At 42.9% G+C, this 23401-nt stretch overlaps 15 non-coding genes and 1 pseudogene across 15 annotated transcripts; all 16 read left to right on the top strand.

The window, feature by feature from the left end:
- Window positions 1-511: 511 nt before the first annotated feature.
- On the top strand, window positions 512-630 carry LOC140868497 (5S ribosomal RNA). The gene has a single exon (XR_012145912.1). It is a non-coding gene; the product is annotated as a 5S ribosomal RNA (ribosomal RNA).
- Window positions 631-1510: 880 nt separating this feature from the next.
- LOC140870399 (5S ribosomal RNA) lies at window positions 1511-1629 on the top strand. The gene has a single exon (XR_012147363.1). It is a non-coding gene; the product is annotated as a 5S ribosomal RNA (ribosomal RNA).
- Window positions 1630-2030: 401 nt separating this feature from the next.
- Window positions 2031-2149, top strand: LOC140868923 (5S ribosomal RNA). Its single transcript, XR_012146320.1, has one exon. It is a non-coding gene; the product is annotated as a 5S ribosomal RNA (ribosomal RNA).
- A 7428-nt stretch (window positions 2150-9577) lies between these two features.
- Window positions 9578-9696, top strand: LOC140868225 (5S ribosomal RNA). Its single transcript, XR_012145652.1, has one exon. It is a non-coding gene; the product is annotated as a 5S ribosomal RNA (ribosomal RNA).
- Window positions 9697-10091: 395 nt separating this feature from the next.
- Window positions 10092-10210, top strand: LOC140867992 (5S ribosomal RNA). Its single transcript, XR_012145430.1, has one exon. It is a non-coding gene; the product is annotated as a 5S ribosomal RNA (ribosomal RNA).
- Window positions 10211-10614: 404 nt separating this feature from the next.
- Window positions 10615-10733, top strand: LOC140868979 (5S ribosomal RNA). Its single transcript, XR_012146374.1, has one exon. It is a non-coding gene; the product is annotated as a 5S ribosomal RNA (ribosomal RNA).
- A 401-nt stretch (window positions 10734-11134) lies between these two features.
- Window positions 11135-11253, top strand: LOC140868337 (5S ribosomal RNA). Its single transcript, XR_012145760.1, has one exon. It is a non-coding gene; the product is annotated as a 5S ribosomal RNA (ribosomal RNA).
- Window positions 11254-11653: 400 nt separating this feature from the next.
- On the top strand, window positions 11654-11805 carry LOC140869580 (5S ribosomal RNA; annotated as a pseudogene).
- Window positions 11806-12205: 400 nt separating this feature from the next.
- LOC140868584 (5S ribosomal RNA) lies at window positions 12206-12324 on the top strand. Its single transcript, XR_012145994.1, has one exon. It is a non-coding gene; the product is annotated as a 5S ribosomal RNA (ribosomal RNA).
- An 819-nt stretch (window positions 12325-13143) lies between these two features.
- On the top strand, window positions 13144-13262 carry LOC140868695 (5S ribosomal RNA). The gene has a single exon (XR_012146100.1). It is a non-coding gene; the product is annotated as a 5S ribosomal RNA (ribosomal RNA).
- Window positions 13263-13662: 400 nt separating this feature from the next.
- LOC140869127 (5S ribosomal RNA) lies at window positions 13663-13781 on the top strand. The gene has a single exon (XR_012146517.1). It is a non-coding gene; the product is annotated as a 5S ribosomal RNA (ribosomal RNA).
- Window positions 13782-14184: 403 nt separating this feature from the next.
- On the top strand, window positions 14185-14303 carry LOC140868993 (5S ribosomal RNA). Its single transcript, XR_012146387.1, has one exon. It is a non-coding gene; the product is annotated as a 5S ribosomal RNA (ribosomal RNA).
- Window positions 14304-14704: 401 nt separating this feature from the next.
- On the top strand, window positions 14705-14823 carry LOC140869051 (5S ribosomal RNA). The gene has a single exon (XR_012146444.1). It is a non-coding gene; the product is annotated as a 5S ribosomal RNA (ribosomal RNA).
- Window positions 14824-15224: 401 nt separating this feature from the next.
- Window positions 15225-15343, top strand: LOC140869316 (5S ribosomal RNA). Its single transcript, XR_012146695.1, has one exon. It is a non-coding gene; the product is annotated as a 5S ribosomal RNA (ribosomal RNA).
- Window positions 15344-15945: 602 nt separating this feature from the next.
- Window positions 15946-16064, top strand: LOC140868826 (5S ribosomal RNA). Its single transcript, XR_012146227.1, has one exon. It is a non-coding gene; the product is annotated as a 5S ribosomal RNA (ribosomal RNA).
- Window positions 16065-16388: 324 nt separating this feature from the next.
- LOC140868666 (5S ribosomal RNA) lies at window positions 16389-16507 on the top strand. Its single transcript, XR_012146073.1, has one exon. It is a non-coding gene; the product is annotated as a 5S ribosomal RNA (ribosomal RNA).
- The last annotated feature ends 6894 nt before the right edge of the window (window positions 16508-23401 follow it).

Genomic DNA, 23401 nt, shown 5'->3' with positions numbered 1-23401 from the left:
TGGCGGGGCAGGTTTGAGGCTAGACGGTCAAGGCGGCTCTCAGCAGGATTGAGCTTTGGGGAGTGCGAGGTTGTAGAGGATAGGAATTTATTTACCCTGAACCTTCGATTTGGTTGTATAACAATACTTATACACTTGTGATAGCATCGGTTGTATTCTGCCGATTGGATTTGTTGTATTTTAATTATCCGCTCTTTACGCTTTAAGCTTTTATTGCGTGCGCTTTTACTATAAATCTGATTAGATAGTGGATCCGGGTTGGGTCACTACACGGACCGCTTCGGTGGATCCCAGCTTGACATACGGGAAAAATGCCCCGAAAGACCATCTCCGTTGTGGAATTTGAGAGTCTCGAGATACGCACTATAGGTATCAAGTGGAGCTTCACGTGAGCAGGCTGAAACTCCAGTAACTCTCAACCGATCGAAAGTTATGTCCATTTAAAACTGCAGCTCCTGTTCCTCCAATCCGCAATTCGAGAGACAAAAAAATAAAGAATTCATTCACTGTTGGGTGCGATCATACCAGCACTAATGCACCGGATCCTATCAGAACTCCGAAGTTATGCGTGCTTGGGCAAGATCAGTACTAGGATGGGTGACCCCCTGGAAAGTCCTCGTGTTGCACCCCTTTTTTATTAGTTTCTTTTTTTCTTACTCGTACATCTTGTTCTTCCGATTCCTCTCCGTCTTATTTCCGACTCTTTCAGTCCAATCCACGGATAGAAAAGATGCAATAGACTAAATCACAGGACGTGAACGTGCGATCTGGGTGACGCGGGCCACTTTGGTGGGTCCCAGCGCGCCCTACGAGAAAAATGCCCCCAAAGACAATCTCCGGGTTTGAATTTGAGCTTCTCCGTCTCTTAGACCGAGATACGCGCTTTAGGTATCGAGAAGAGCTTCACGTGAGCAAGCTGAAGCTCCCGTAACTCTCAACAGATCGAAAGTTATGTCCGTTTGAAACTACAGCTCCTGTTCCTCCGATCCGCAATTCGAGAGACAAAACAATAAAGAATTCATTCACTGTTGGGTGCGATCATACAAGCACTAATGCACCGGATCCCATCAGAAATGGGTGACCCCCTGGGAAGTCTTCGTGTTGCACCCCTTTTTCATTAATTTCTTTTTTTCTTATTCGTACTTCTTGTTTTTCCGATTCCTCGCCGTCCTATTTCTGACTCTTTCAGTCCAATCCGCGGATAGAAAAGATGCAATATACTTAATCACACGATGTGAACGTGCGATCTGGGTGACGCGGGCCGCTTCGGTGGGTACCACAGCGCCCTACGGGAAAAACACCACGAAAGACCATCTTCGGGTTGTAATTTGAGAGTCTCCATCTCTTAGACCGAGATACTTGCTGTAGGTATCGAGAGGAGCTTTGCATGAGCAGGCTGAAGCTCCCGTAACTCTTAGCCGATCGAAAGTTATGTCCGTTTGAAAAAGCAGCTCCTGTTCCTCCGATCCGCAATTCGAGAGACAAAACAATAAAGAATTCATTCACTGTTGGGTGCGATCATACCAGCACTAATGCACCAGATCCCATCAGAACTCCGAAGTTAAGCGTGCCTGGGCGAGAGCAGTACTAGGATGGTTGACCCCCTGGGAAGTCCTTGTGTTGCACCTCATTTTTCATTAATTTCTTTTTTTCTTACTCGTACTTCTTGTTCTTTCGATTCCTCGTCATCCTATTTCTGACTCTTTCAGTCCAATCCGCGGATAGAAAAGATGCAATAGACTGAATCATACGATGTGAACGTGCGATCTGGGTGACGCGGGCCGCTTCGGTGGGTCCCAGTGCGACATACGGGAAAAATGCCCCGAAAGACCATCTCCGTTTTGGAATTTGAGCGTCTCCGTCTCTTTAACCAAGATACGCACTATAGGTATCGAGTGGAGCTTCGCGTGAGCAGGCTGAAGCTCCAGTAACTCTCAGCCGATCGAAAGTTATGCCCGTTTGAAACTGCAGCTCCTGTTCCTCCGATCCGCAATTTGAGAGACAAAAAAATAAAGAATTCATTCACTGTTGGGTGAGATCATACCAGCACTAATGCACCGGATCCCATCAGAAGTCCGAAGTTATGCGTGCTTGGGCAAGAGAAGTACTAGGATGGGTAACCCCCTGGGAAGTCCTCGTGTTGCACCCTTTTTTTTATTAGTTTCTTTTTTTCTTACTCGTACATCTTGTTCTTCCGATTCCTCTCCGTCCTATTTCCGACTCTTTCAGTCCAATCCGCGGATAGAAAAATGCAATAGACTGAATCACACGATGTGAACGTGCGATCTGGGTGAATCGGGCCAATTCGGTGGGTCCTAGCACGCCCTACGGGAAAACTTCCCCCAAAGACCATCTCCGGGTTTGAATTTGAGCTTCTCCGTGTAGTGGCCCATATCCAGACTTAACGATAATGAGTAATTATCGTGTGATCATGTTATATTTAGTAAAACGTGATTAAGGAGACTTCTAAATGGATTAACGGAGCCCGGAAATAGACCCAAAATGATCAGAAATGGTTCGAAGGGTCAGACAGATCGGAAGCTCCGAAGTTAGGATCGGATGCTCCCAAGGTGATCGGAAGCTCCGATGAACGATTGGAAGCTCCAATCGAATTACGTCATCCATGACGTGTGGTTGATCGGAAGCTCCGAACAGGATCAGAAGCTCCAATCACACCTATCCGAAGTCAACCAGTGAGATCTTGAAATATGGCAGATAAGGATGTTCGGAAGCTCCGATGGCAGGATCGGACGTTCCGATCAAGGATCGGAAGTTCTGATCGAGGATCGGAGGTTCCGATCGATGCCTATAAATATAAGGTCTGAGGCATTCATTTCTTGCCAATTCCGAATTCTCTCCTTCGCCCTTGTGGTCCTATTTTAAGGCTTTGGGTACTCTTATTCTAGAGTTGGAGTAGGATATTTTTTTTAGTATAGTCAGACAGTGTCTGACATAGTAGCGGAGCAGTGCTCATGTTGTAGAGCCGTGTTCGAGGCTGTGGATTCGCAGCAGGGGAATGCCCTAGTTGCGGGATAGTCGCCATCAGTAGGCTGACGACGGACGCAGGTATGGCTATGGTCTCCTTAAATTATTTAGGAGTATGCAATAACTTAGTTAAGGCTTTTAGAGCTTATTGTTTGATACATGGGTATTTGCATTGTAGACTTGATGATAGGCTTGGAACCTAGAGTGGGACTACTAGGACTGCCTTAGAAAGGTACTTAAGTACTGACTGAGATTGCCAGCGGATATGCATGCTTATATGTTGCATTTATGTGTTTGTATATTATTATTGTTATGCGGCATGTGCATATCATATTGTGTCTGAACATCTGTATATCTTTCGAGATGAGCCACTTAGGGTTGCTCAGCCCTGTTAGGACGTTTGATATCGAGTACCCTTAGGTACTGATACCTGAAGGACTCCGTGGTCCGCGTCCGTGATTCAGGAATGAGTGGTCGCGCACAGTGGTTAGCTACCCCGATGTGACGAGCTTATATTCCAGGCGCCAGTCTGGGCAGTTTGTATACAGTTATCCCAGATATGGATACCTTGTCATTTGCATGCATCATATTTGTATGTTTATCCGTGCTTTTTTTTTGAGCTTAGAGCTCACGTTCAGTATTTTTTGTGTATCTAGATACCCTATTCGACGGGGCAGGTGTAGGTGCAGGATTGAGCACCATGAGCCTAGAGGAGCCAGCGACCTTGAAGACAACAGTATTTAGCTGTAGGTCTTTATCTATGTAAATTCGATTGGGTTGTATAAATCGAGTTTGAATAGCCGGTTGTATTCTGTCGGTTTGCTTGTATTTAAGTCTTCCGCAGCGATTTTATTTAATGCATGCTTAATTATGCTCTTAACTCTGATTAGGTAGTGGATCCGGGTCGGGTCGCTACATTTATTGGTATCAGAGCTGCATGAAAGGGACTTAGGAAATTGATAATAAGACTTCTTGATTATCCTTGTAGGATTGATTGAGGCCTAGCGAAAGAAGATTTGTTTCTTCATTGTCATGGTTTGCGGCATAAGTCTTTACTATAAGGAATGCAGCAGTGATGAGAACACCAGTAGTAGCATATCGATAGATAGACTGACTGTTGTGGACGATTCATCATTCGATGCATTGGAATGTTGATCGAAGAATATATGGATTCCAACCAGGGAAGATTGGAAGAGAAGATCGAGTATATCGCGTCAGATACCTCTGAGGGCTTTTTGGAATGAATGGTCTTTAGTAATCCATGTGGTTCCAGTCCTTGAAGATTCTCCACTCGTAGCTGGAGAGATTGTCAGATAGACCTTTACCAGGGAATGCCTTGCGTGCCTAAGGCATGACAGGTTTCGAGTGTAAGGTCTGTAAACTCGTGCAGAACATGGTTTTTGCCGGTATGCTTGTATCGATGCTTTTGGTAGGCATACGGGAAACTTCATGTTCAAAATCATGATTTGGATACAAGAAGAACGCTGATGGTAGATCGCGAGCAAAAGAAGTCGACCGACATGCACTGACGTAGAGAATAGCTGGTTAGCTATCACGTGTCATTTCTCCGGAGTTCTTCGCGGGAGGACATGTATAGAGACTTGGACGGGAGTATGCTTGTATCGATGCGTGTGTCGATGGGAAGCTTCATGCTCAAGGGACGAAGATAGGATTCGATGATTTTAAATACTGTATTGATGTAGTTGTAAACAGTATTTCAGTTGTAATGCATCATCAGAATTTGGTTGTATCAGTTCAAGTTATTGGATGTAAATTTTGTTGTATTTTGAATACTGTATGTATTACATGGGATTGTAATAAAGGAAATTGAACATAACTTGAAGTAATGATACATGTTTTACTTATTCAAAGATTCGTGTTTGATTACAAGTAATTTTACTAAGTTTGGCTTGGAATTAGTTGATTGGTGATCAACTATGTTAACTCATGGATTTTGGGTAAGCCAGCGGTAACAAATTGACATGGGGATAGTCTAGGTGTCTTCCTAGGGCTGACCTAATTAGTCGTTTGACTGGGTTAGTGCCATTGATGAGGTAATTCATCTGGGGGCATGGAAATATTGATCTTGTTTGGAATTTTGAGTTTTTGTTCTAAGTTGTTTCCTTAGGACAGTAGTCTGATTGACCTTCATAGGTTGAGACTTCATGATGATGGGATTTCATCTGGATACCAAGTCGAGTATATGCCGAGAGTTGTGGACTATGACCATGACTAGACATGATGGAGCGCGACCCTATGCCAGTGTTACTCTGGGAGTCTTTCGTACTTCGGAGAATGCCTGGAAGCCTTCGTGCTTCAGGATTTGGTGGTGGGAAGGCTACTTAGTCTAGAGTTTTGGTAACAGTCACGATGGGGTATGAAATTGGATTGGTTGCCTAGTTAGGTGTTAGCGGTTTAGATATCGACTGACTGTCGTCAAAGATATTGGTTTGTAATTTTGTCATAAGGAGACCAGTCTTGGAGGGATTTCCTTGACAAGTGCGTACTCTGAGCAGATAGTTTTAACCTATTGGATACTGATAGACTAGTGCATCTAGTCAGTGTTTGGATGCTCTTGTGATAGGGGCTATCCAGGAGATGGTTTGTGAAATTCCTGAAACATTTGACTCGGGGATGAGTAGTTTTCAGCATTGATGGTTTCCTTCAATGATAGATTATATCCGATGCTAAGGATTGTACATGACTATTTGAGGTGTGAGGATAGCGTGATTTATGCCAGTGTACACTTGGTGGTGATTTCAGGTGGGACACCTCGTCTAGTAACCTCAGTCTCGATTTGTTGCAGTCTTAGCAAGAGATATAGTTATCAGGAGCATGTTCAACGATAGTTGAAATATTTCGGACTTGTATTGCGGCTTGGATTTACCAAGTCCTTATGATCATCTTGAATGAATATAGACAGCGATAGTATGTCTAGACTGGTGCATGTTTAGCACTAGTGACTACTTGTAACTGTTGTCTGACTCTATCAAAGATGAGTGATTGAATCAGCTGTGATTCTTTTGATTCCAAGTATTTGGGATATGCGGACGTGTGGCAGTGAGATCATCGATATTGATCGAGCCATGAGAGTTTCATTGATCAGTGATTATCTGATTAGGGTTGATATCGTCAGGCATGGCGAGAGCTACAGTATATCGATTTGATTGATCAGATTATTCCAATCGGTACAGATGGGATATAGTGAATCAAGAAGTATTTGGAATGGTACTTTAAGTATGGTATGCTTTGATATAAACGATTCAAGTGCATTTAGGAAATTCTTTAGTCTCTAAGGGATCTCCAGGAATGCGGGAATCGAGACTTTTGGATTCTGCGAATCACGAAAGTGGTCATTAGTTGGCTCTTGTGATCGTAGTTGTTGGTAACGTTGCTTTGGCTACCAGTGACAAATTTCGATCTGAGCATTTCTTGGTGTTAGCAAATGAATTATTCAGTTTGCGTAAATATGATTCAGTGATCGTCCCAGGTTTGTCAGTGGACGAATTTTGAAGACTGTTAGTCAGAGTGTTTTTCTTGGGGTGCTTCCAGCAGATTTCTCAAGATTTGTTGTTGAGAGGAGATTCGACAAGTGCTCATGGATTTCAATGAACATTAGCAGGTTAACATTTGTTGTTTCATGGGATGAGACAATAGCTGAGACTTGTGTTTCTGAGTCTGGCAGGATTGTTGTCACTAATATCCCAGTACGTTTTGATATGCTGTGTCATTGAGAGGGTTAGATAACGTAATTGCCACTAGTATTGATAGATTCTGTGCGGGATCAAGGTGAATCAGTTTGGTTATCCCCGCTAGGGAGCCAAGGATTTGGTTATCTGGAAAAGGATAAAACGGAAATTGTTTTCGTCGATACTATCTCTAGTTCCGAGATAGAAGTAAGCATCTGATATAGACTACTGCTGAGTATGGTGTTAGTCCATCTGGGAGTTTCAGCAGGATGATAGTGAATTTCGAGGCGACGACCTCGAAGGATGAATTTAGACAAGAAATTGTGTATAAGGATTTTGTCACAATTGGAGTTAGAAATCTCTATTTGCTAGTTGTTGTTCTTTGGGAACATTCGTTGGCCAATGGCAGGGTGAGTACTGAAAGTACGTACTATGACGCCAGGAATTGTCAGGATTTTGTTGTTATCCATGGAAGGATGACTAATACGATTGAGTAGATGCTATCTACGATAGCGGGATTCAGATCAAGGTTTATCGCAATCAGTCTAAGGATTTCAGATGGTTAGAGTGGTGGCAGTGATGCGATTGCTTTGCGAACTGGTGGCCGGTAGTTGCCATTTCTATTCGCATAAGGTACTGTTTTGGGAATAAATATTTTATCCTTAGTGATAAAGAGTAACTCACATGAGTTCTTGGAAGAAGGATATCTAGGATTTGACCGAAAGTCAAATCTAGATCAATTTGTTTTAGAACTTTGCGATAACGTCAAGGGATGCGATGTTACCATTAGACCAGTGAAATACAAGGTGTTGTATCTGGTTTTATCGTGGGCAGCAATGGAGTTAGTACATGTCTGGAGAATAGCTAATGGCTAGTTACGATCTTAGCAGGAGTGTCATCGCTAAGATTTGTAGGCAGTGTGACTGATACAGTCGTCAATATGGACCGAAGGTTCCGTGTTGTTGCAGTTATCGATGGATACTGACGATAGTCAGTAGTGTTACTCGATTCTCACAGGATTGCTGATAAGAAGGCAGTGATTCCAGAGTGATCGTTAAAAGCGTGCGAGTTTGAAATCAGTCCGAATTATAAATCGAGTTTATGTTCTGATGTGGTTCAGTGAATGAACAGACCTTGCAGGTTTAGCGAGGTTTGGTATTGTCGAAGGTTATTTGACCAGATGTTTTGAACCGGAACTACTAATGAATTGGACGAATGGTTTATACTATAGTCCCGAGGTTTACCCATATCCAGAATTAACGATAATGAGTAATTATCGTGTGATCATGTTATATTTAGTAAAACGTGATTAAGGAGACTTATAAATGGATTAATGGAGCCCGGAAATAGACCCAAAATGATCAAAAATGGTCCGGAGGGTCAGACAGATCGGAAGCTCCGAAGTTAGGATCGATGCTACGAAGGTGATCGGAAGCTCCGATGAACGATTGGAAGCTCCGATCGACATCCATGACGTGTGGTTGATCGGAAGCTCCGAACAGGATCAGAAGCTCCAATCACCACTATCCGAATTCAACCAATGAGATCTTGACATATGGCAGATAAGGATGTTCGGAAGCTCCGATGGCAGGATCGAACGTTCCGATCGAGGATCGGAGGTTCCGATCGATGCCTATAAATATAAGGTCCGAGGCATTCATTTCTTGCCAATTCCGAATTCTCTCCTTCGCCCTCGTGGTCCTATTTTAAGGCTTTGGGTACTCTTATTCTAGTGTTGGAGTAGGATATTTGTTTTAGTATAGTCAGACAGTGTCTGACATAGTAGCGGAGCAGTGCTTGTGTTGTAAAGCCATGTTCGAGGCTGTGGATTCGCAGCAGGGGAATGCCCTAGTTGCGGGATAGTCGCCATCAGTGGGCTAACGACGGACGCAGGTATGACTATGGTCTCCTTAAATTATTTAGGAGTATGCAATAGCTTAGTTAAGGCTTTTAGAGCTTATTGTTTGATGCATGAGTATTTGCATTGTAGACTTGATGATAGGCTTGGAACCTAGAGTGGGACTACTAGGACTTCCTTAGAAAGGTACGTAAGTACTGACTGAGATTGTCAGCGGATATGCATGCTTATATGTTTCATTTATGTGTTCGCATGTTATTATTGTTATGCGGCATGTGCATATCATATTGTGCCTGAACATCTGTATATCTTTCGAGATGAGCCAGTTAGGGTTGCTCAGCCCTGTTAGGACATTTGATATCGAGTACCCTTAGGTACTGATACCTGAAGGACTCCGTGGTCCGCGTCCGTGATTCGGGAATGAGTGGATGCGCACAGTGGTTAGCTACCCTGATGTGACGAGCTTATATTCCAGGCGCCAGTCTGAGCAGTTTGTATACAGTTATCCCAGATATGGATACCCTGTCATTTGCATGCATCATATTTGTATGTTTATCCGTGCTTTCGTATTGAGCTTAGAGCTCACGTTCAGTATTTTCTATGTATCTGGATACCCTATTCGACGGTGCAGTTGTAGGTGCAGGATTGAGCACCAGGAGCCTGGAGGAGCCAGCAACCTTGAAGATAGTAGTATTTAGCTGTAGGTCTTTATCTATGTAAATTCGATTGGGTTGTATAAATCGAGTTTGAATAGCCGGTTGTATTATGCCAGTCTGCTTGTATTTAAGTCTTCCGCAGCGATTTCATTTAATGCATGCTTAATAATGCTCTTAACTCTGATTAAGTAGTAGATCCGGGTCGGGTCGCTACACTCTGTCTCTTAGACCGAGATACGCGCTGTAGGTATTGAGAAGAGCTTCGCGTGAGTAGGCTGAAGCTCCCGTAACTCTCAGCAGATCGAAATTTATGTTCATTTGAAACTGCAGCTCCTATTCCTCCGATCCGCAATTCGAGAGACAAAACAATAAAGAATTCGTTCACTGTTGGTTGCGATCATACCAGCACTAATGCTTCGGATCCCATCAGAACTCCGAAGTTATGCGTGCTTGGGCGAGAGCAGTACTAGGATGGGTGACCCTCTGGGAAGTCCTCGTGTTGCACCCATTTTTCATTAATTTTTTTTTTCTTACTCGTACTTCTTGTTTTTCCGATTCCTCGCCGTCCTATTTCTAACTCTTTCAGTCCAATACGCGGATAGAAAATATGCAATAGACTTAATCACACGACGTGATCGTGCGATCTGGGTGACGCGGGCCTCTTTGGTGGGTCCCAGCGCCCTTTGGGAAAGACTCCCCGAAAGAACATCTCTGGTTGTAATTTGAGCGTCTGCGTCTCTTAGATCGAGATACTTGCTGTAGGTATCGAGAGGAGATTCGCGGGAGCAGGCTGAAGCTCCCGTAACTCTTAGCCGATCGAAAGTTATGTCCGTTTGAAACTGCAACTCCTGTTCCTCCGATCCGCAATTCGAGAGAAAAAGAATAAAGAATTCATTCATTGTTGGGTGCGATCATACCAGCACTAATGCACCGGATCCCATCAGAACTCCGAAGTTAAGCGTGCTTGGGCGAGAGCATTACTAGGATGGGTGACCCCCTGGGAAGTCCTCGTGTTGCACCCCTTTTTTCATTAATTTCTTTTTTTCTTACTCGTCGTACTTCTAGTTCTTTCGATTCCTCGCCGTCCTATTTCCGACTCTTTCAGTCCTATCCGCGGATAGAAAAGATGCAATAGACTGAATCATACGATGTGAACGTGCGATCTGGGTGATGCGGGCCGCTTCGGTGGGTCACAGCGCGACATACGGGAAAAATACCCCGAAAGACCATCTCCGTTTTGGAATTTAAGCGTCTCTATCTCTTTAACCGAGATACGCACTATAGGTATCGAGTGGAGCTTCGCGTGAGCAGGCTGAAGCTCCAGTAACTCTTAGCCGATCAAAAGTTACTTCCGTTTGAAACTGCAGCTCCTGTTCCTACGATCCGCAATTCGAGAGACAAAAAAATAAAAAATTCATTCATTATTGGGTGTGATCATACCAGCACTAATGCACCGGATCCCATCAAAACTCCGAAGTTATGCGTGCTTGGGAAAGAGCAGTACTAGGATGGGTGACCCCTTGGGAAGTCCTCGTGTTGCACCCCTTTTTTTATTAGTTTCTTTTTTTCTTACTCGTACATCTTGTTCTTCCGATTCCTCTCCGTCTTATTTCCGACTCTTTCAGTCCAATCCACGGATAGAAAAATTGCAATAGACTTAATCACAAGACGTGAACGTGCGATCTAGGTGACGCGGTCCACTTCGGTGGGTCCCAGCACGCCCTACGGGAAAAATGCCCCCAAAGACCATCTCCGGATTTGAATTTGAGCTTTTCCGTCTCTTAGAACGAGATACACACTTTAGGTATCGAGAAGAGCTTCGCGTGAGCAGGCTGAAACTACCATAACTTTCAACAGATCGAAAGTTATGTCCGTTTGATACTGCAGCTCCTATTACTCCGATCCGCAATTCGAGAGACAAAATAATAAAGAATTCATTCACTGCTGGGTGCGATCATACCAGCATTAATGCACCGGATCCCATCATAAATCCGAAGTTAAGCGTGCTTGGGCGAGAGCAGTACTAAGGTGGGTGACCCCTTGGGAAGTCCTCGTGTTGCACCCTTTTTTCATTAATTTCTTTTTTTCTTACTTGTACTTCTTGTTCTTTCGATTCCTCGCCGTCCTATTTCCGACTCTTTCAGTCCAATCCGCGGATAGAAAAGATGCAATAGACTTAATCACACGACGTGAACGTGCGATCTGGGTGACGCGGGCCGCTTTGGTGGGTCCCAGCGCGCCCTACGGGAAAAATGCCACGAAAGACCATCTCCGGGTTGTAATTTGAGCGTCTCCATCTCTTAGACCGAGATATTTGCTGTAGGTATCGAGAGGAGCTTTGCGTGAGCAGGCTGAAGCTCCCGTAACTCTTAGCCGATCGAAAGTTATGTCCGTTTGAATCTGCAGCTCCTGCTCCTCCGATCTGCAATTCGAGAGAGAAAACAATAAAGAATTCATTCACTATTGGGTGCGATCATACCAGCACTAATGCACCGGATCCCATCAGAACTCCAAAGTTAAGCGTGCCTGGGCGAGAGCGAACACCGAAGTTAAGCGTTCCTGGGCGAGAGCAATACTAGGATGGGTGATCCCCTAGGAAGTCCTCGTGTTGCACCCCATTTTTCATTAATTTCTTTTTTTTTTACTCGTACTTCTTGTTCTTTTGATTCCTCGCCGTCCTATTTCCGACTCTTTCAGTCCAATCCGCGGATAGAAATATGCAATAGACTAAATCATACGATTTGAATGTGCGATCTAGGTGACGCGGGCCGCTTTGGTGGGTCCCAGCGCGACATACAGGAAAAATGCCCCGAAAGACCATCTCCATTTTGGAATTTGAGCTTCTCCGTCTCTTTAACTGAGATATGCACTATAGGTATCGAGTGGAGCTTCGCGTGAGCAGGCTGAAGCTCCAGTAACTCTCAGCCGATCGAAAGTTATGTCCGTTTGAAACTGCAGCTCCTATTCCTCCGATCAGCAATTCGAGAGACAAAACAATAAAGAATTCATTCACTGTTGGGTGCAATCATACCATCAATAATGCTCTGGATCCCATTAGAACTCCAAAGTTAAGCGTGCTTGGGCGAGAGCAGTACTAGGATGGGTGACCCCCCGGGAAGTCCTCGTGTTGCACCTTTTTTTCATTAATTTCTTTTTTTTCTTACTTGTACTTCTTGTTTTTCCGATTCCTCGCCGTCCTATTTCTGACTCTTTCAGTCCAATCCGCGGATAGAAAAGATGCAATTAGACTTAATCACACGACGTGAACGTGCGATCTAGGTGACGCGGGCCGCTTCGATGGATCCCAGCGCGCCCTACGGGAAAAACGCCCAGAAAGACCATCTCCGGGTTGTAATTTGAGCGTCTTCGTCTCTTAGACCGAGATACTTGTTGTAGGTATCGAGAGGAGTTTCGCGTGATCAGGCTGAAGCTCCCGTAACTCTTAGCCGATCGAAAGTTATGTCTGTTTGAAACTGCAGCTCCTGTTCCTTCGATCCGCAATTCGAGAGACAAAACAATAAAGAATTCCCTGGGAAGTCCTCGTGTTGCACCCCTTTTTTTATTAGTTTCTTTTTTCCTTATTCGTACATCTTGTTCTTCCGATTCCTCTCCGTCTTATTTCCGACTCTTTCAGTCCAATCCGCGGATAGAAAAGATGCAATAGACTTAATCATAGGACGTGAACGTGCGATCTGGGTGACGCGGGCCACTTCGGTGGGTCCTAGCGCGTCCTACAGGAAAAATGCCCCCAAAGACAATCTCCGGGTTTGAATTTGAGCTTCTCCATCTCTTAGACTGAGATATGCACTGTAGGTATCGAGAAGAGCTTCGCATTAGCAAGCTGAAGCTCCCGTAACTCTCAGCAGATCGAAAGTTATGTCCGTTTGAAACTGCAGCTCCTATTCCTCCGATCCGCAATTCGAGAAACATAACAATAAAGATTTCATTCACTGTTGTGTGCAATCATACCAGTACTAATGCACCGGTTCCCATCAGAACTCCGAAGTTAAGCGTGCATGGGCGAGAGCAGTATTAGGATGGGTGACGTCCTGGGAAGTCCTCGTGTTGCACCCCTTTTTCATTAATTTCTTTTTTTCTTACTCGTACTTCTTGGTTTTCCGATTCCTCGCCGTCCTATTTCCGACTCTTTCAGTCCAATCTGTGGATAAAAAAGATGCAATAGACTTAATCACACGACGTGAACGTGCGATCTGGGTGACGCGGGCCGCTTCGGTGGGTCCATGCTCGCCCTACGGGAAAAACGCCACGAAAGACCATTTCCGGGTTGTAATTTGAGCGTCTCCGTCTCTTAGACCGAGATACTTGTTGTAGGTATCGAGAGGAGCTTCGCGTGAGCAGGCTGAAGCTCCCGTAACTCTTAGCCGATCGAAAGTTATGTCCGTTTGAAACTGCAGCTCCTGTTCCTTCGATCCGCAATTCGAGAGACAAAACAATAAATAATTCATTCACTATTGGGTGCGGTCATACCAGAACTAAGGCACTGGATCTCATCTTAACTCCGAAGTTAAGCGTGCCTGGGCGAGAGCTGTACTAGGATGGGTAACCCCCTGGGAAGTCCTCGTGTTGCACCCCATTTTTCATTAATTTCTTTTTTTTCTTACTCGTACTTCTAGTTCTTTCGATTCCTCGCCGTCCTATTTCCTACTCTTTCAGTCCAATCCGCGGATAGAAAAGATGCAATAGACTGAATCATACGATGTGAACGTGCGATCTGGGTGACGCGGGTCGCTTTGGTGGGTCCCAGCGCGACATACGGGTAAAACGCCCCGAAAGACCATCTCCGGGTTGTAATTTGAGCGTCTCCGTCTCTTAGACCGAGATACTTGCTGTAGGTATCGAGAGAAGTTTTGTGTGAGTAAGCTGAAGCTCCCGTAACTCTTATCCGATCGAAAGTTATGTCTGTTTGAAACTGCAGCTCCTGTTCCTCCGATCCGCAATTCGAGAGACAAAACAATAAAAGAATTCATTCACTGTTGGGTGCGATCATACATGCACTAATGCACCGGATCCCATCAGAACTCTGAAATTAAGCGTGCTTGGGCGAGAGCAGTACTAGGATGGGTGACCCCCTAGGAAGTCCTCTTGTTGCACCCCTTTTTTCATTAATTTCTTTTTTTCTTACTCGTACTTCTAGTTCTTTCGATTCCTCGCCGTCCTATTTCCGACTCTTTCAGTCCAATCCGCGGATAGAAAAGATGCAATAGACTGAATCATACGATGTGAACGTGCAATCTGGGTGACGCGGGTCGCTTCGGTGGGTCCCAGCGCGACATACGGGAAAAATGCCCCGAAAGACCATCTCCGTTTTGGAATTTGAGCGTCTCCATCTCTTTAACCGAGATACGCACTATAGGTATCGGGTGGAGCTTCGCGTGAGCAGGCTGAAGCTCCAGTAACTCTCAGCCGATCGAAAGTTATGTTCGTTTGAAACTTCAGCTCTTGTTCCTCCGATCCGCAATTCGAGAGACAAAAAAATAAAGAATTCATTCATTGTTGGGTGCGATCATACCAGAACTAATGCACCGGATCCCATCAGAACTCCGAAGTTATGCGTGCTTGGGCAAAAGCAGTACTAGGATGGGTGACCCCTTGGGAAGTCCTCTTGTTGCACCCCTTTTTTTATTAGTTTCTTTTTTTCTTACTCGTACATCTTGTTTTTCCGATTCCTCTCCGTCTTATTTCCGACTCTTTCAGTCCAATCCGCGGATAGAAAAGATGCAATAGACTTAATCACAGGACGTGAACGTGCGATCTGGGTGACGCGGGCCACTTCGGTAGGTCCTAGCGCGCACTACGGGAAAAATTCCCCCAAAGACAATCTCCGGGTTTGAATTTGAGCTTCTCCATCTCTTAGACCGAGATACGCACTGTAGGTGTCGAGAAGAGCTTCGTGTTAGCAAGCTGAAGCTCCCGTAACTCTCAGCAGATTGAAAGTTATGTCCGTTTGAAAATGCAGCTCCTGTTCCTCCGATCCGCAATTCGAGAGACAAAACAATAAAGAATTCATTCATTGTTCGGTGCTATCATACCAGCACTAATGCACCGGATCCCATCAGAACTCCGCAGATAAGCGTGCTTGGGCGAGAGCTGTACTAGGATAGGTGACCCTCTGGGAAGTCCTCTTGTTGCACTCCTTTTTAATTAATTTCTTTTTTTGTTACTCGTACTTCTTGTTCTTCTGATTCCTCGCCGTCCTATTTCCGACTGTTTTAGTCCAATCCGCGGATAGAAAAGATGCAATACACTGAATCACACAACGTAAACGTGCGATCTGGGTGACGCGGGCTGCTTTGTTGTGTCCCAGCGTGCCCTACGGGAAATATGCCCCGAAAGACCATCTCCGGGTTGGAATTTGAGTGTCTCCATCTCCTAAAGAGAGATGCGCGCTGTAGGTATAGAGAAGAGTTTCGCGTGATCAGGCTGAAGCTCCCGTAATTCTCAGCCGATCGAAAGATATGTCCGTTTGAAAGTGCAGCACCTGTTCCTCTGATCCGCAATTCGAGTGACAAAACAATAAAAAATTCATTCACTTTTAGGTGCTATCATACCAACACTAATGCATCGGATCCCATCAGACCGAGATACGCGATGTAGATATCGGTAGGAGCTTCGCGTGAGCAGGCTGAAGCTCCCGTAACTCTCAGTCGATCGAAAGTTATGTCCGTTTGAAACTGCAGCTCTTGTTCCTCCGATCCGCAATTCGAGAGACACAAAAATAAAGAATTCATTCACTGTTGGGTGCGATTATACCGGCACTAATAAACCGGATCCCATTAGAACTCCTAAGTTAAGCGTGCTTGGGCGAGAGCAGTACTAGGATGGGCGACCCCTTGGGAAGTCCTTGTGTAGCACCCCTTCTTCATTAATTTTTTTTTTCTTACTCGTACTTCTTGTTCTTCCGATTCCTCATCGTCCTATTTCCGACTCTTTCAGTCCAATCCGCGGATAAAAAATATGCAATAGACTGAATCATACAATGTGAACGTGCAATCTGAATTTGAGCGTCTCCGTCTCTTAGACCGAGATGCGCGCTGTAGGTATCGAGAGAAGCTTCACGTGAGCAGGCTGAAGCTCCCGTAACTCTCAGCCGATCGAAAGTTATGTCCGTTTGAAAGTGCAGCGCCTGTTTCTCCGATCTGCAATTCGAGAGACAATACAATAAAGAATTCATTCACTGTTGGGTGTGATCATACCAGCACTAATGCACCGGATCCCATCAGAATTCCGAAGTTAAGCGTGCTTGGGTGAGAGCAATACTAGGATGGGTGACCCCTTTGGAAGTCCTCGTGTTGCAACCCTTTTTCATTAAATTCGTTTTTTTTACTCTTCCTTCTTGTTCTTTCGATTCCTCTCTGTCCTGTTTCCGACTATTTCAGTCCAATCCGCGCATAGAAAAGATGCAATAGACTGAATCACAGGACGTGAACGTGCGATCTGGGTGACGCGGGCCGCTTTGGTGGGTCCCAGCGTGCCTCGGGTTGGAATTTGAGAGTCTCTGTGGGGCCTCGGGTTGCTAATCTCATATCTTAAGGGCAATTAATGAATAAGCATCATTAATCTAATAAGGAAAGAAAGGATCCAAAAAAAAAAAATTTTTTTTTTCCAAAAAGGGGTGCGCCCCCTCCGCCAAAAACTACCGCGGGGGCGCCCCTGTTTTTTTCCAAAATAGTAGGCTAATCTCCAGGCTGCGCGCGATCCGTCAAAAATTACCACGGGGGCGCCTCTTGGAGCAGAAACTTGCCCTGTTCTTTGTCCGCAAATCTGATTCCTTAAACTCCTTCCAATTCATCAAACTCAAGTCTAAAACATGATATAAAAGATCCAAATCATGCATATTAATATAAACAAGGTCTCAAGTATCTATACATGTATTTATTACATCGCACAAGTCGCTAAAGAAACGATAATGATAACGACACAAACTATCTCAAGTTTTATACATGTATTTCAAAACCAACAAGTTCTAAAGTTCCTTACTTCTAACATTCAAAACATCATCTACAACCCGAGCCCTCACATGCTAGACTCTCTCCCAGCTGTCAATGACGTCGATGATCAGCTCCTTCCCTCTCTGTTGTCATGCACACATACAAAACAAGACAACAGCCGGATAAACTCCGGTGAGATATAATTCTCAGTATAACCAACATATCGAAAGCGTTAAATAAATCATATTAACTCTATTTAAAACTCGACTCAACAAATAGAGTACTCAAACGCTTTAAATACGATTTGATTCATATAACTTCGAAGCCATCAAGATTCATAAATGATCTTGACATGGATATCCATCTAACGAATTCGTAAACGACTCACAAATAAGGTTAACCGCAACCTTGGCTTAGAATCAATTCGATATAACATCATATCAACTCAAATTTAAATATCCACTACCTGAGATGGATCGACAACACCACAATCAAATCAAAACATAAACAAGTATGTGATTTTTGCGGGCCAACTCAAAGATAATCGTTCTTGAGTTTCAAAGTCCCTACTTCGCGATGTCATCATTATACCTTCGTTTATCGAGGTTCTGAACTCTTCAAATCTGCGAGATATAATCAAAATACATATATCAAACTTCATACCAATCTATCATTTCAGAAATGAGTCAAAACCATCAAGAATTCATCAATCAATCGCATTTCAAACCTCAACTCTTTCTTCGTTCGTTCAAGTCGGCGTCTTGTGTCGTTAAGCCTTCAAACTCAACTGAAACTGAATAAGAAAAATACTATAACATTCATAACATCTCAACAACAACTTCAACTCAGAAATCGGCTATCAAAATAGTTCCAAAACTCGATTAAACGACGTAGCGATTCAAAATCGGTAATCGACATAATCCCGACTTCGAAACTTGTAACTCCAATTCATATATCAGCATGTATCATATAAAACTCAGTCATAAAACATCTTATCAGCAGCTATAGTCATCGATATACATGCTACAAATCATAATCAATCCCTTCAATCATCCAACTTTGATCCAGTTTCGAAAATAGAAGCGATACAATAGCAAGAACACAATCAATAACTAAAAATCTGATATCTGCTCCATAATGATTTCGAAATCCATAAAACACAGCATAAAACTTACACGAGATTTAAGCTCTCGTTGTAAGGGTTCCAGAACAATTTACGGAATCGAAATCGGACAACCGGTTCAAAAGTTACAAGGATTTGAAGATCAAACTTTCAAAGAAAACAAATAAGATCTGTTGGAAAACGCGGCGATCAGATCAATTATGATTAATACCCGGTGCAGCGGAAGTTTAAAATTTTGTATGGAACGATTCCATAATGGGTATCAACCTTACGATTAAATTGTGTGTGTAAAAATTAAATAACAATTATAAAATTTTTACCTTTAATCTCGAATCGAGATTTAGGACACCAACAAATTTCTCTGCTCTTGTTGTATATCCCTGGAACTGATGGACGAACTGTTCTTCAATCAGGTCCACGAACAGAGATTTAATCCCTCTGATAGATTGCACTAGAAAATCTATCAGAAGTTTTCTACGAAGAGATTAACGAATTTGATCCGTTAAACCAGACTGTAATTCAAAATCACAGGCTGGATTTTTCTGACAGAGAGAGGGAGGGGGGCGGCCACCTTTTAGAAAAATACTTAGGGTTTTCGAAAATTGTGACCTGTTGTGTGTAATTTCTGTACTGCAATAACTTATTTATAATGTAGGCCACTAACAGCTTAGGGCCCATTAGTCATAAGTTCAGGCCCGACAAGCAAAGCCCGCATGTTCAGAAATTAATATAAAATTTATCGTGACTCCGATTGATAAACCGATTTCATCAATGTGCACAGAAACCATTTCTGCACCTTTTAAAGTCAAGATAAATTTTTCTGAATCCGAATTCAGTGATTTCCAAAAATGGTCATCCCTATGTCATTTTAGGAAATCTTACTCCTCTACTCTTAAATAAGAAGTCCAACTTCTTCGTTCATTAAATTTAACTCTTTAAATTTAACTATCTCAACGGGGATTAAAAATCCATTACACTGTGTGACCCTCAATGGATCAGGGATACAGCTAGCCGTGGGCTCACAACTCCTTGTGACTCGGAACAACAATTTCCGACTTGCCCATCGAATCATGGTATGAGCGCCTAGCAACATCGCCCCATGATTCCCTAGGTATCACTGATAGTGCCTACAAGAACCAGTAGATTTTGGTTCGCGTACAGTACGGTCCCTTCATCCATATATCCCGATCGAATCAACAAACATTGGTATATCGAGAGTCGCTCGAGATTCGATAACTATGCAATGCATTTTGAAGATCAAATAGTGACATCGCATGTGCTACTAAGAAACCATTTCTTAAATCACATCATGTACTCTGGCCAGAGATTCGTCACACTAATATCTCCTCAGATCGCATAGGATATCCACACTCGCAAGTATGTGGTGAATCCTTGACAACAAAGCATCGACTCCTATATGTGTTGTAACTGTACCCAATCCCGACACCTGATGACCCCAATAGAGTCGGTAACGATTCAAAGCACAGTACTAGCATGTAGAGTCTCAATGATGTCTCAAGTAGCAAGGACTAATGGTGTACAACCAAAACCGCGGACTTTATCCACTCGATAAGTGATAACCACTTGGAAAGTCCGGATAGGGTAGTTCGATCATTCATCATATGAATATCCATTTGCATGCTTCGAAAATCTCTATGTTCCTTACCAATGAAACGTGGTACTCTGCATCGCAAATGCTAGTCTCAAACTCGAGCGATCCTTATCCTTATTATCGGACGGCTCAATCGACTAGGAACAGTTTAGAATATACAGTGACTATAAGATGTGTTTCATGATAGACATCTCCATGTTCTACCACATCTTACATACACTATAGTATATTCAAGGTATTTATCAAAGCAACAATAGTATATCACAATATCACAATATGAAGAAAGACAAAGTCATTGCCATTAATAAAAGTGTAAATTATATTAAACAAAAGATTGTTTGTACAAAGAGTCATCAAAGCCCTTAGCCACAAGTTGGCTCACTGGGCACCCACTCTTTCAAGATCTCGGCTCTGTTTCTCAATTTCTGAGTAAGGAATGAATTACACGTGCAAAAGCTGAGTAATCCAACACAAATCTGATAACTTTCAATAAAATTGCACTTTAGTCCCTAGATTCTTCAATAATTGCAATTTGGTCCTCGGCCCTTATTTTAATTCAATTTCAATCCTAAATAATTTAAGAATATTAGAATTTAAATCAAAACTCTAAATATTCCCAAATTAAATATACTCGGATTAAAATTAAATAAATTTGGATTAATTTCTAATTAATCCCGAGGCCTTACATTTCTTCCCCACTAAGACATGAGTTCGTCCTCGAATTCATAAACAGTATAGATATGTAGTCCGCATGCTCATAAGAATAAAAAATAACTGAAAACTGAATAAGAACTCACATCAATGAAATAAGTAAGGAAATCGTTGCTTCATATCTTCTTCGACTTCCCAAGTCGCTTATTCAACTCCGTGTCTACTCCATTGAATCTTCACCAATGAAATGGTCTTCGTTCGGAGTTGCTTCGTCTTTCTATCAAGAATCTGAATAGGTTGCTCGAAATAACTAAGAGTGTCATCCAATTCAGCTTCATCGGAGTGAATCACATGAGATGCATCAGATATGTACTTCCTCAACATCGATACATGAAAGACATCATGTATTCCAGATAAAGACATAGGAAGAGCAAGTCGATAAGCTAGATTGCCTATCTTCTCGAGAATCTCATACGGCCCAATATACCTCGGAGATAATTTCCCTCGTTTACCAAATCGAACGATGCCTCTGAACGATGAAATCTTCAGAAACACTCTATCTCCCTGATGAAAAGATAATGGCCGTCGTCGTACATTCGCATATCTGTTCTGTCTGTGCTGTGCTGTTCTCATTCTCTGCTGTATCAGTTTCACCTTTTCAGTCATCTGTCTGATCATATCTGGCCCTAACTCAGGTACCTCAGAAACATCATCCCAATACAAAGGCGATCGACACTTCTTCCCATATAACGCTTCGAATGGTGCCATCTCTATACTCGTCTGATAACTGTTGTTATAAGAAAATTCCACGAGTGGTATAGAATTTTGCCATGTAACACCAAAATCAAGTACTACAGCTCTAAGCATATCCTCAAGCGTCTGAATTGTTCGTTCAGATTGACCGTCGGTTTGAGGATGGTAAGCAGTACTCAAATTTAAATGCGTACCTAGAGCTTCCTGTAGGCTATGCCAAAAGTGCGAAGTAAACCTCGGATCTCGGTCAGATACAATCGACTTTGGCACACCATAAAGTCTTACCACTTCTCAAATATAAAGATCCGCCATTTGATCATGACGATAAGTCATTCGATAAGGAATAAAGCACGTAGATTTCGTCAATCTGTCAATGATCACCCAAACAGCATCGCATCCTCGAGATGATCGTGGCAACTTCGTTACAAAGTCCATGAAAATGTGATCCCATTTCCATTCAGGAATTGATAACTCTGTAATAAGCCACCCGGTTTCTTTCTTTCAGCCTTCACCTGTTGGAAATTCAAACATTTGGATACAAATTCAGTCACATCAGACTTCATTTGTTTCCACCAGTACTGACTCTTCAAGTCATTGTACATCTTTCTGCCTCCAGGGTGAACACTAAAGCGACTACAATGGGCTTCTTTCAGAATATTCTGTCTCAAGTCTGCAATATTGGGAACAACTATTCGGTTATTCACATACAAGATATCATCGTCACTAACTTTGTATTCAGACTGATGTCCTGATCTGATCATTTCAATCGATTTCTGTACATTCTGATCAGCTTTCTGTGCTTCTTTGATACGAATCAACAACTCTGGCTCAGCACTGATTGCATACACTCTCATCGGCCTTCTATCTGTCTCAAATACATACCCAGAAACACAACAATCCTCAATCAAATTAGATACATCGACAGTAGATAAAGATAGAGCACATACTTTTCTACTCAGGGCATCTGCTGCTGCGTTAGACTTTCCCGGATAGTATTTGATTTCACAATCAAAATCCTTCAGTAAATCAAGCCATCGTCGTTGTCTCATATTCAATTCAGACTGTGAAAATAAATACTTTAGACTTTTATGATCAGAAAAGATTTCAAACTTCTCGTCGTATAAATAATGTCTCCAGATCTTCAATGCAAAAACGATAGCAGCCAATTCAAGATCATGAATCGGATACCTAACCTCATGTGGTTTCAGTTGTCGAGAAGCATAAGCAACAACATGTACTTTCTGCATTAAAATACATCCCAAACCCTGGTGAGAATCATCACAATAAACAACAAAATCACCAGTACCTTTAGGGATTGTCAACACTGGCGCAGTAGTCAATTTCTTCTTCAGTTCAACAAAACTCCTTTCACATGCCTCACACCAAACAAATGGTGCATTCTTCTGTGTAAGCTGTGTAATAGGCTTCGCTATAGATGAAAAATCTCGAATGAATCGACGATAATAACCTGCTAAGCCCATAAAACTTCGAATTTCTGGCACAGACGTCGGTCTTTGCCAACTGATCACAGCTTCTACTTTGCTTGGATCCACTGATATACCATCTCCTGAAATTATATGGCCAAGAAACACGACTCGCTGCAACCAAAACTCACATTTGGATAACTTGGCATATAATTTTTCTTCCCGTAACGTTCTCAATACAATTCGGAGATGATCAGCATGTTCACACATATTCTTAGAATAAATCAAGATATCATTGATAAATATGATCACAAAATCATCTAGATATCTTTGAAATACCCTATTCATAAATCCCATAAAAACTGCTGGTGAATTCATTAGACCAAAAGGCATGACTATGAATTCATAATGGCCATACCTGGTTCTAAATGCAGTCTTAGGAATATCTTCGTCTCTAACCCTCAGTTGATGATATCCGGATCTCAAATCAATCTTCGAATATACTGACGATCCCTGCAATTGATCAAATAAATCATCGATACGAGGTAAAGGATAGCGATTCTTTACCGTTGCTTTGTTCAATTGCTGGTAGTCAATACATAGTCTCATCGATCCATCCTTCTTTCTAGCAAACAATACCGGAGCACCCCAAGGAGAGATGCTCGGTCTGATATAACCCTTGGCCAACAAATCTTCGAGTT

The sequence above is a fragment of the Henckelia pumila genome, chromosome 4 (genome assembly GCF_033568475.1).
Source record: "Henckelia pumila isolate YLH828 chromosome 4, ASM3356847v2, whole genome shotgun sequence".
Taxonomy (NCBI): Eukaryota; Viridiplantae; Streptophyta; class Magnoliopsida; order Lamiales; family Gesneriaceae; genus Henckelia; species Henckelia pumila.
Note: the sequence above shows the minus strand (reverse complement) of the source record. Positions and strands in the feature narration are given on the sequence as shown.